Source organism: Ascaphus truei, chromosome 7 (genome assembly GCF_040206685.1).
Source record: "Ascaphus truei isolate aAscTru1 chromosome 7, aAscTru1.hap1, whole genome shotgun sequence".
NCBI lineage: Eukaryota > Metazoa > Chordata > Amphibia > Anura > Ascaphidae > Ascaphus > Ascaphus truei.
Genome location: NC_134489.1, coordinates 58,707,834 through 58,721,477, shown reverse-complemented (window position 1 = coordinate 58,721,477; position 13,644 = coordinate 58,707,834). Strand labels below are relative to the sequence as shown.

At 41.7% G+C, this 13,644-nt stretch overlaps 1 protein-coding gene across 3 annotated transcripts in view; it reads left to right on the top strand.

Moving 5' to 3' along the window:
• PARD3B (par-3 family cell polarity regulator beta) overlaps window positions 1-13,644 on the top strand; it is a 774,037-nt gene that overhangs the window by 142,451 nt on the left and 617,942 nt on the right. The gene's annotated exons all lie outside the window — the stretch shown is intronic.

Sequence of the window (13,644 nt, the reverse complement as noted above, 5' to 3'; positions counted from 1 at the left end):
GTGTGGATTGCACATATAAAAGGTGGAAGAATAAAAAATGGCAGCTTGGACTACCACTTCAAACTATAGCTACATTATCAGTTAGATTATTTACAAGCTGACTTCACTTTGTGTGATTCTGGTTTTATCTCCTTGCACTGACTCTCTTCTGATTTCTTCTTGAATTATTACCACCCTTATAATGTGTAAGGGGCATTAAAATAAGTGTTTGTATTAATATTTTTGGCATTCTTTTGTGGTTTAGACATGTGTTCACAATTGGTACCATTACATTATACAGCGGAAACCTGTTATAACGCGGTCCTCGGGGTCCACCCGATACGACCGCGTTATAACAGGGATGTCAAATTAAATAAATAATGGCCACCGCGATCAGGGATTCCGCGTCCGCCAGAGGAGCAGAGCTGGGATAACTCTCCCAGCTCTCCCTGAGCCTGACGTCGCAGCAGCCCCCCCCTCTAGCACTTACCTGCAGCAGCTGATCTGTGTGTTGTGCAGAGAAGCTGTGAGTCTGCAAGAGGGGGGTGGGTGGGGGGAGGATCTCACGGAGTTAGGAGGATCTCACGGAGTCAGGAGAAGCCGTGCAGTAACCAGCTTCTTTCTCTCCTCCCCCTCCCCCCCAGCGGAGGTACAGGGAGGGAGGGAGAGATGTGTGTGTATGTGTGTGTGTGTGTGTGTGTGGTGATGTGCAGGAAAGGGAAATATGATGGGAAGGGGGGGGGGATGTGATGTGCAGGGGGGGTGATGTGCAGATTGGGGGGGTGATATGCTGGCAGAGGGATGTGATGTTCAGGATGGGGAATGTGATGTTCAGGATGGGGGAGTGATGTGCAGGAAGGCGAAGATGGGATGGGCAGGGGGGTGATGTGATGTGCAGGAAGGGGGGATATGATGTGCAGGGGGGGTGGGATGTGATGTGCAGGGGGTGATGTGCAGGCTGGGGGGGGGGGGGGTGATGTGCAGGAAGGCAGGATGTGATGGGCAGATGGGATGTGATGCGCAGGGGAGTATTGTGTGTGTCTGTCCGGCCAACCTGCCAAATTTATCAACATTTCGGCCCATGTAGGCCTTTACTTCTTGAGAACACACACACACACACACACAAACGATTGGATTGTAAGCTCCTTGGGACACGGACTCCTTTTATGTACCCTATATTTTGGCACAAGTATTGCTGCTGTAAAGCACTAAATAAAAGTGTGTGTGTGTACAGATACACAGATTACACCCAAAACCTTAATAGCAATTTAAAGGTTAGTTTTGATGCAGATTGTCCTCTCAGGAAAATCTTGGGATTTTGCTTTTAACTCCCATGATATAGTGGCACTTGTGTTTGCTGGTTGATGGGGGGGGGGGGAGGGGTGGTTTTAATTCTTAGTTTGTTCATCTGAGGATACTTGGGTGAAGCTGTAAAGTCCCCCCTTCATGGTTCCACAAATCTATCAACATTCTCCAGATAACAGGCAGGAAACCTTCACCATAATTCCTAAGGAGAGGTAGGAGGACAATTTAGCACAACGTGGCACTTTAAACAGTTTATTTACATCTCCTTACATTCATGTCAATTTATGCTTCTCTTTCTATCTGAGTCCTCTAACTCCCTCTTCTACTGACACTACAACTTCAAATCCCAACTGTCCTCCATAGAACCCCACGCTGGCAGCTTTTTCCGAAGGTTCCATGCAGCTGAGCTTTGCAAAGTCTTTGCCTCCTCTAGGGCATTACACAGCCCTGAGGCATAATAAAGTCTTCTGTGGCAAACATGATTGGAAATACTTTTGATTATCAGGGAAAAGCCTAGAGGTCATTATTACTGAATTTCCTGGTGGCTTTAGGAGACAATCTAAATGGAACTCATAGAGCTTAAACTCATAAAGAGACAGGTGAAACCCTTGTTGATCACACTTTTAAGTCTGGAATTTTAAGTAGATTAGTATAATGGACAGATGTTTGGGGAAGCATAAATGTAACTTCAGGAGTACTGTAGGAATTTGCTTTCTTAATTTTGAACCGGCTGAAACCCCCCCTGGGAAACAGGAAGTACAAATATTGTTGTTCAGCTCTGGGAATCCCCAAGTTCCCGCGATAATTACAGGTAAAGGTATCTGCGCTTAAGCCTTTCTAGGCAAAGCAAAATGGTGGACTCAATCTCCTGTGAGCCAATAGGAAGCAGCTATTAGTAAGGGTGTGTGTGTATATATACAGTGGCGAGAAAAAGTTTGGGAACTCCTTAGGATTTTCACATATTTCAAACCTAAAATGTTATTAGATCTTAATCTAAGTTCTAATAATAGATACAGATAACCTGGTCAAACAACTGACACAAAAACATGATACATTTTCAACATTTATTCATCCACGTGTAAACAAAAGGGAAAAGAAAAAGTTGCAGTGCACCAATTGTGTGGTGAAATCACTGTCACATTTATCCACAAATTACTCAATAGTCAATATCCATGTGTGAAAGGATGTGAACCTTTAGATTCAGTACCTGGTGGCACCTTATTGAACAGCAATGACTTTAACTAAGCGTTTCCTGTAACTGCTGGTCAGGCTCTCACATCGGTTTTGAGAAATGTTGGCCCATTCCTCCTTACAGAACTACTTCAACTCTGACATTTGAGGGCTTCCTTGCATGGACAGCTTGCTTCAGGTCCTACCACAACATTTTGATGGGGTTTAGGTCCGGACATTGACTAGGCCATCCTAAGGCCCAGGACATAGTGAACTCAGCGTCGCTGAGGCGGGCTGAGCCGCGCTGAACAGATGCACAAAGCCCCTGCATCTGTAATCAGCGAGGCTATACTTTCTCCCTCCTCATGCTTGCTGATGCGTGCGGAGGCTGAGAAACTTCCCCGAGACAGGCAAGTTTGAACTTTGCCGCTCGGGGAAGCGGAGGAGCGGTCACGTGACCACTCCCATCCAATGGGTCTGCAGCTGGCATTTCAACTACTGTGTCGTTGTTCATAGCAGAGCCACAAGAAGAGAGTAGAGGCGGCACAGAGAGGTGTGTATGTGTGTAGCACAGAGAGGTGTGTGTGTGTGTGTGTAGCACAGATAGGTGTGTGTGTGTAGGCAGCACAGAGAGGTGTGTGTGTGTGTGGTGTGTGTGTGTATATATATATATATATATATATTTATATATATATGTGTGTGTGTATATATATATATATATATATATATATATATATATATATATATATATATATATACTAGCTGAGAGACCCGGCGTTGCCCGGGATGTAATGTTCCCGCTCCTCTCTCTCTCCTCTCTCCTCCCCCCTCTCTCTGTTTGTCCCCCATTCACATCGATCCAGTCCCCCCCCTCCCTCCTTTACAGCTCTGTTTGTCCCCCTTTACAGCTTAATGCAGTGTGTGTGCGTCAGTCACTGTGTGTGTGCGCGCGCGCGTCAGTGAGTCGGACGCAGAAACACACACACACACAGACTGACGCACACACACACAGTCAGTGTGTGCGTGTGTGCCTCAGTCATTGTGTGCGTGCGTGTGCGCCTCAGTCAGTGTGTGTGTGCGGCAGTCAGTGTTTGTGTGCGCGTCAGTCAGTGTGTGCGTGCGTGCGGCAGTCAGTGTGTGTGTGGGGGTGTGTGTGCGCGCGCGCGTCAGTCAGTGTGTGTCAGTCAGTGTGTGTGTTAGTCAGTGTGTGTGTGTGTGTGTGAGTCAGTCAGTCAGTGTCAGTCACTGTGTGTGTGTGCGTGCGTCAGGGTGTGTGCGTGTGGCTGTCAAGGGTTGTGTGCGTGTGCCAGTCAGTGTGTGCATGCATCAGTCAGTGAGTGTGTGTGTGTGTGTGCGTGCGTCAGGCAGGGTTTGTGTGCGTGCGCCAGTCAGGGTTTGTGTGCATGCGTCAGTCAGGGTGTGTGCGTGCGTCAGTCAGGGTGTGTGCATGCATCAGTCAGGGTGTGTCTGCATGCGCCTGTCAGGGTTTGTGTACGTGCGTCATTCAAAGGGCAGACGCGGGGGGGGGTGAAGGGCAGGCGTGGGGGGGGTGTGAAGGGCAGGCGTGGGGGGGGTGTGAAGGGCAGGCGTGGGGGGGGTGAAGGGCAGGCGGGGGGGGTGAAGGGCAGGCGGGGTGGGTGAAGGGCAGGTGGGGGGGTGAAGGGCAGGGGTGGGGGGGTGAAGGGCAGGGGTGGGGGGGTGAAGGGCAGGGGTGGGGGGGTGAAGGGAAGGGGTAGGGAGGGTGAAGGGCAGGGGTAGGGGGGGTGAAGGGGGGGTGAAGGGCAGGGGTAGGGGGGGGTGAAGGGGGGGTGAAGGGCAGGGGTAGGGGGCGGGGGTAGGGGCAGGGGTGAAGTGAAGTGAAGGGTAGGGGGGGTGAAGGGCAGGGGTGGGGGGGTGAAGGGCAGGGGTAGGGGGGTAAAGGGTAGGGGGGTTGAAGGGCAGGGGTAGAGGGGGTGAAGGGCAAGGGTAGGGGGGGTGAAGGGCAGGGGTAGAGGGGGTGAAGGGCAAGGGTAGGGGGGGATGAAGGGCAGTGGGGGTGGGGAAGGGCAGGGGTAGGGCATGAAAGTGAGGCACAAATTGTTGGCAGGAGTAAAATGTCCACACACATACACACACACAGAGATCCGAGGAGGCTGCTTGGCCCCCCCAGCGGGTGGGGAGTTATGTATATATATGTATATGTATATATATATATATATATATATATATATATGTATGTATGTATGTATGTATGTATGTATGTATGTATGTGTGGTGTATGTATATATTTATCAAAGTTGCACAATGTTAATAAATAATTTATTCTCACATGTCTTTTTTTTAATTTTTAAAATATTATATAATATACACACACACACACACACACACACACACACACACACACACACACACACACACACACACACACACACACACACACACACACACACACACACACACACACACACACACACACTCCTCTTCTAGGACAGCAAAAAGCTCCTGGTAGAGCGAGCGGCAGCAGCAAGCAAGAGCGAGCAGCAGCACCAAAGTATGTACTATGTCCCAGGCCTTAAACGCGAAATGTCTTCTGCAGCCATTCTTTTGTAGATCTGCTTGTATGTTTAGGATAATTGTCTTGCTGCATTACCCACTTTTACCTCAGTTTCAGCTAATGGGTGGACGGATGGGCTGACATTCTCCTCTAGAATCTTCTGATACAATGCAGAATAATGGTTGTGTCCATGATGACAAGCCGTCCAGGGCCTGAGGCAGCAAACAACCCCAAACCATCACACTCTCACCTTGACTTTTGGGATGAGGTTCTTCTGTTCAAGTGCATATTGGTTTTTGCCAAACATAATGTTTCTCACTGAAGCCAAAAAGTTCTACCTTTGACTCGTCTGTCCATAGAACCTTGGTCCAGAAGTCTTGTGGATCATATAGGTGCTCTTTGGTGAAATTCAGACAGGCAGTAATGTTCTTTTCAGAGAGCAGTGGTATACTCCTGGCTATCCTTCCATGAACACCATTCATGTTCAGTCTTTTTCTGATAGTTCAATCATGAAAACTCACATTAGCCAAGACGAGAGTGGCCTGCAGATCCTTGGATGTTACCCTGGGGTCCTTTGTGACGTCGTGGATGATTTGCCGGTTTGTTCTTGGAGAGATTTTGGTAGAAGGACTGTGGTCTTGAACTTTCTCCATTTGTAGATTATCTGTCTGACAGTGGATTGGTGGAGATCCAAATCGTTAGAAATGGTTTTGTAACGTTTTCAAGATTGATGAGCATCAATAACAGCTTTTCTGAGGTCCTCTGAGATTTCTTTTGATGGTGGCTTGACGTGTTTCCACACACATGTATGGTGAAGACCAAACTCACATGTTTCCGATCTTTATATAGGGTGGGGCCTCCCAAACTTACCCCTGAAGATCTACCTAATTATTTAAACAGCTGATTCTAATTATCCCCTTTAATTTAGCTGATAAAACCAGAGTTACACATACTTTTTCACATTACTCATTGTTTGTCTAATTCATAAATAATTTATTTCAAAAGACATGGAATTGGTTAATATAAACCGTATTGGATATTTCAGAAAAGACTGATTTTGATTCAAAAAGATTATCTTGGAAAAACGATGGAATTTCCGTAATTATCATTGAGGTTCACAAACTTTTTCTTGCCGCTGTATAGGCTTATGTACAGTATGTGTGTGTACGTGTGTATATGTATGTATATACACACACATATATATATACACACATATATACACACATATATATATATATATACACACATATATATATATATATATACATATATATATATATATATATATATATATATATATATATATATATATATATATATACGCACATATATACATATATATACACATATACAGTATATACATATATATATACATATACATATATACATATATATATATACATATATATATATATATATATATTCATACATATATATATACATATATACATATACACTCCAATTATTGACTATATTACCGAAGTCCGTTATGTATGACATACGTGTATAGCATGATAATTATATAATGAGAACTCTATGCAAACTTTCCATATGCATACACACAATTTGTTTGTTTTTTATTCTCTTTATTTATCTTACCACTACCTTCAAGCCTGACACATTGTGCAGTATATTACTATGGGGGAGTATATATAACCAAATTTTTGCAATTACACTCTGCATGAAAGAGTTATAAAAGGTACCACTAACCCTTACCTACTACAGTATGAACTGGCTATTATCAGTCATATACTCTTCAATACCCTGCCCATTTCTTAACATCTAGGGCATGTACAGATCGTTTGAACAAACTAAATTACACTTTTTGTTAATATGGCTAAATATTTCTAAGTGCCCACGCATGCGCGATAGGAATAACTTTTTATTCTGAAGAAATTTTCTAAGTCCCGACGCATGCGCGATATGAACAACATTTTTATTGTGCGAAATTTTCTAAGTCCCGACGCATGCGCACTGCGCGCAACTATAGACGGCGGTCAGCCAGAAATATCTGAGACCGAACGCATGCGCACCATGTCTGAACTATGGCAGTATTATTGCCTGAGTCCTTTGCACATGCGCATCTAAATGAGGAATTTCGAGAGTTTTCGCGCATGTGCAGTCATATGTATATCGGGCTAGAATTTATAAGTATCCGCGCATGCGCATAGCACTATTCTGATCTGGTCAATTTCACTCTAAGTGCCCACGCATGCGCAGTGGGTGTCATTCTGGTCCGCTGTATTTTCTGAGTCCGCGCGCATGCGCATTAGACTCCAATTTTGCCGATTTATGCCAGACTGATATGAGAGTCTTAAAAACACTCGTTTTTACACACTAATTCAGCACTTTTGTTGCTGTATGTGTGGTAACCTACACAGATGGTTTAATAAGCATTTTTGTAATTTGAAGGGTGTAGTTTGACAACGGACCAACTGCGCATGTGCAACAGGTGTAAATTGTTCAATCTGTAATCAAGGTATTGTTTGGGTATATAAGGGTTCATTCTTCCTCCCCCAAGCAAATTTGTCCCTGAGGAAGCTCCTTTGCTGGAGGGAAACGCGCGTTGGACGCGCCATGTTGTCAGTCTCCTACTTGGAGCTGCTTTTATGTAGTGTTTTGTAGTCTACCTGGCTTTATCTATGTAGATCTGAATTGGGTACTTTACTAACACTCAGTGTGCAAGCCTTCCTGCTCTTTATATGATTTAACCATTTGGAGTGTGTTGTAGAATGATTCAATGATTAATATGCTGTGAACATTTGCTTCACTAAGCTATGAATCATCTACCCTCCATCACCATACTATCAGTAGCACTTTAATATATATTGGTTGGCAATACATGTACAACTAACATCTTTCTGTGCACTGTGGTTTACAAACCAAGCAGGACTGCTGGAGCCTTACGACACATCTTAGTCACTGAGTGTCTACGTGTATTTATTTATTTAATAATAATTGTGTACCTGATCTCATAGGTGCCCCAGAGGGGTTTATACCCTGACCAAGCAGCGTTCTGTGTCTAGAAGCCTCTACTACTAATTGTTGTTTGAGACCACTCTAACACACATTCACTGACACAGACGCTAGTTAATGCCAATTTAATTTATTTTTAATGTATTATACACGACGCTTTTGGTAACATATGTTTTATGGAAATATATTAAAAGTTAAATTTTAAATTAAGTAGGAGTGCATTATAGTGAATTCTTTTAGGAGACACATTCATTTTGTTGTTCTCCTTTCCCCCCCATTTTTTGATTCACTTTTCAGTTCACAGTTTGCACCCACTTTTTTGGATTACCATTCATTCACCTATTATTTGCTTCTATTGGTGTGGTTTTGTGATCACTCCCTAACTCTAGTGCTTTTTCTGCTATATACATATACACAGCAGAAATATCTAGCACAACCTCTGGATGCTGACTTATTCTATATGCAGCAGACACAAGGACGAGAAGATTGCCTAACATGATTAGTTTCAGCTCTTAGGAATATATACTATCCTAACCTGAAAAGCATAACTATCTCCTATATATTTCCTTATTTATTCCTATGTTCTCATAGGACAGGGGTGCGCAAACTGAGGGGTGCGGCGGTTGCAAATTTTTCATGGTGACCGCGGCGGTTGCAGAGTCCCCGCGCTCTTCCGCAAGGCATTTAAATTAAATGCTGGGGGATCACGTGAGGCCCCTGTGACTTCACTTACTCTGTCTCCAGCAACGCGGCGTCAAATGACGCCACAGGGTCACGTGATGTCTCGTTGCCATGGCAACGTGATGTCACGTGACCCTGCGGCGTCATTTGACGCCGGAGACATGGTAAGGAGGAGGCCCGAGTTGGGGGCAGTGCAGACAGGGGTGCACAGGGGGGAAATTTGCGCACCCCTGCCATAGAGAATTTTCACTTCGTAATGTTGCAAGAAAAGCTTACATTTGTACTATAATCTAAACCCCTGTTTTGTGCAAGGCTTCCAACCCCAAATAATTTTTCTTCTTTTTAATCTAAATACAACCCTTGCTAAATTACTTTTATAATAAATTCAGGATATGTTTAACCTCTCCGGACTGGTGTTGTACACTTTGATCCATTAACTCATCTTTTTATCTTTTTGTGAACTATAATGCTTTTAGTGAAAGCCATTTTTAAGCTATGATAAACCAACGGTACCTTTTAATAATGGATGTTTATTTTACTACAGTTCCGTCTATACTTTTTTCCTGTGTTTTACAGTTTATTATTAGTCTAATGTAACTTTAAACATAGCAATTTATTAAAGGTCACCGTTTTCCTTAACAAACAGGGGACTGGCATACACTCTTTATGTTATATATTTACACTTTTTATGTATTGAATGTTATTGACCTTTACAGTCACATAGCTTTATGAAGAACATTTACTATAGATAACTCAGGCGCTTAGATTTATTAGCTGCATACTTTGATGCATTATGTCATTGTAGAAATGTACTTAACTTGTAGCTTCAGATCTGTTGGTAGCATTGCAACTGGAAGTATTACTTTGAATATTCTGCAGCATTTCAGGAATAAGGTTATATGGATATTGTATCTTCTATAGTACATAGTACGTGTTAATTTCTCTGGAGCTATACAAATCTTCCTTGTCGGAAATGTACCTGACTGGTTTAACCATGGCAATAAATAAATAATAATAATAAATAAATAAACCGTGGTGCCACTGGGGAATTAAAGCAACAATCCCGTCAAGAATTGAAATGAATATTTTACCATTTTTCTGCGCCGGTCACTTCCTGATCGTTCGGAGACCGCACCCGTGGATATACAGTTGGTTTCTAATTGGTCTGGTGGCAATTTTGAATAGCCCAGGAGACACTGGCACCTAAAACTTTAGATATCTCTGAAACCAAGAAGTGTCCCCCCGGAGTTAATAATAGCATACGTCATCTATGGGGGAATTCGTGGTTCGAATAATGTAAAAAAAAAACAAAACAAGGAATTGGAAAGAAAACGAAAAACCCAAACAGCCAGATATGCATCTTTAAGAACGTAATTAATTGATAAGTGAGTTTTAGACCTTCTCAAGGATCTACTATATATATATATATATATATATATATATATATATATATATATATATATATATATATATATGTTGGAACACACAAAGATATCGCTCAACACTTACATGAGTTTTGTCCTGAACACTGTTGATAAGTCAATTTTTGTAGGACTGAACAGTGGTGCTAAAGGTTAATAGAAATATGCAAACAACAAGAGGAAAGCAACCTTTAAATAGCACACGGACATAAATGAAGGTGTAACAAAAATGGTATTTTATTCAAGTGATTTAAAACAGGGGATGGAATTTAAAAGGAGAGGGGGGCTCAGCACTACCTAAACATATTGGACATGGAGGCAAGAGTCAAGTAAAGATAAAAAATCAAGACACATACAGGGTGTAGGTGGCTATATCTAGGCACACCTACGTGACAATCTACCTATACTGAGACCTTGTGACCACATGTAAGGGATATTATGCCATATAATTTGGTGCAATAATTACATGATAAGGGTACACAGGAATAGAAGGTAACAGGTTGCAAAAATACGTTACCACTCAGCAGGTGATTGTCACAAATAGTAAGGTCAATACTCCATGTTGTAGATAGGAAAGGTAGGGGCCCCCCTCAGCAAGACTCCCACTCCAACGCGTTTCGACGAGAAACTGTCTTCTTCTCCCAGAAGAAGACAGTTTCTCGTCGAAACGCGTTGGAGTGGGAGTCTTGCTGAGGGGGGCCCCTACCTTTCCTATCTACAACATGGAGTATTGACCTTACTATTTGTGACAATCACCTGCTGAGTGGTAACGTATTTTTGCAACCTGTTACCTTCTATTCCTGTGTACCCTTATCATGTAATTATTGCACCAAATTATATGGCATAATATCCCTTACATGTGGTCACAAGGTCTCAGTATAGGTAGATTGTCACGTAGGTGTGCCTAGATATAGCCACCTACACCCTGTATGTGTCTTGATTTTTTATCTTTACTTGACTCTTGCCTCCATGTCCAATATGTTTAGGTAGTGCTGAGCCCCCCTCTCCTTTTAAATTTCATCCCCTGTTTTAAATCACTTGAATAAAATACCATTTTTGTTACACCTTCATTTATGTCCGTGTGCTATTTAAAGGTTGCTTTCCTCTTGTTGTTTGCATATATATATATATATATATATATATATATATATATATATATATATATATATATATATATATATTTGCATGTCATTTCCCAGAATCCCTTGCTGCAGTGGAAGAGCTGTGTGCTGGGTGATAATGGTGAAATGTGGGGTTGCAGAGCTGCCTAAGACATGCAGATGAGCATACAGTTGTATTTACATTTGCATATTTGCTTTGCTGTGGAGGGTTTTTGTCACTTTTTCTACTCACCATAACTTAACTCAGTATACACACACACACACACACACACACACACACACACACACACACACACACACACACACACACACACACACACACACACACACACACACACACACACACACACACACACACACACAAGTGTCAATCAGACCTCTCATTGTGTATAGTGTAATCAGCCTATCAGAAGATCATTAAAATGGAAGACATCCACTTCTTACTGGCAAAGTAGATTTGATGCAAAAGGTGACACTGTGTGTTCATTTGTATCTAACTTCCCACAAACCCTTGCTGCAGTGGACGCACTATATGCTAGGCGATAATGGTGAAAAGCATGGTTGCAGACCTGTCTGTGTCATGAAAATGTGCTCGCAAGTGATATTTTCATTTCCTGTATGCTATACGGTGGAGGGTTTTTGTCACTCTTTTACCAACCATAACTTATTTAAGGTGTTGTTGAAACCTATCCTAGCTTGAATTGCAAAGCCAATATAATCCGCCTCACACTCTTTCCAGACTGACGAACATCAATAACGGCTTTTCTGAGGTCCTCAGAGATTTCTTTTGATCGTGGCATGATGTGTTTTTACACACACACTTATGTTGAAACCAAACTCACAAATTTTCTGATCTTTATATAGGGTGGGGCCTCCCAAACTCGCCCCTGAAGATCTACCTAATTATTTAAGCACATTATCCCCTTTAATTTAGCTGATAAAACCAGTGTTTCACTTACTTTTTCACATACTTAAGTACTCATTGTTTGTCTAATTCATACATAATTTTGTTTCAAAAGACATGGAATTAGTTAATATAAACCATATTGAATATTTCAGAAAAGACTGGTTTTGATTGAAGAATGTTATCATGAAAAAACTATTGAATTTCCGTAAGTATCGTTCACAAACTTTTTCTCGCCATTGTATTTTGAAATTACCTATAGTATCACACGCTATGTAACGTCTAAAATACAGTTAATAATACTAACCTAAGAATAATTCACTTAAGGAAGGGATTCAAGTCATTCATATAATTAAAACCTAGAGGATCAAGGGTAGATAATTTATTAATCTGCCAGCATTACCTCTAGAGTAAGTGTTCCCCTCTGTCGCTACTTAAACTATCAATACAGATCACCTTTAGCACCATAAATATTAACATATCACAGTCACTATTAAGATTCTCTGAAATGTCGTACCATCCTTACAGAAGTTTTACTCTTAGCAATAGGTCTATACTGTTCCACTAGTCGAAACTTCAAATATCTAATAATTTTTGACATAGATAAAAATTAAAGGGACATTTTAATAAATGAACTACAATGTAGACTATTGATCTTATAATCAACACCCTGATGGGAAAGTAATACTTTTACCATGCAATTTACATATCCCAAAGCTCAAGTTGTCCATTGTTATACGTCCCAACCAGGGGTGTATAACCCGGGCAAAGGATGGGAGGGAGACAAAATTATAGTCCGTATTACTATTAATGGGGCCCTGAATGTTTTTTGCTCAGGGGCCCGCAAATATCTAGCTGTGCTACTGGTCCCAACCAACAATCTCTTTGAACATACTTCAATTCAGTTCTTGCTACAGTATCTCTAATACTAGGATGACATTGAAAGATCACTCTAAGGGGGTCTGTACAGAAAGGTGAGATTGGGTTTTTCTTCAAAATGCGCTTGTTTGTTTATAGCTCTCTTTTGATCATCTGCCATAATGGAGTAATCTAATAAAAACTGATCCTCTCATTCTGGGGACGCAACCGAAAAAAGGGGGTGAAAGATACAATATAGTGAACAACTGAGCCACTGATTGAGCCACCTGTGCTGAAGCAGGGATATCCTGAAAACCTGACCTGTTGGTGTTCCTTGAGGACTGGAGTTCTAAACGGTGTTGGGAATAATTCCCCATGCACACACATTTCAGAAGTGCATCAGGCCTTCAGAGATTCTTCAAACTTTCATGTGTTTTTCACATAAGGAATAGATATATAAAAACACCACAATATTGTAATACTATTCAATATGATAAAACTCCAAATTTTCTTTATTAAATATACATAATTTAAAAGCAGCACAAAGCTCTAAAACCAGCACCAGAGCTGGAGGTGATACATCAAGACAGGAAAAGCACTAGCCCCCTGGGCCAGCGTGGCCTTTATGTTTTGAAATTAAGTATATTTAATAAAGAAGATTCATTATTTGTTTAATACAATAAAAGTGCTAAAAGC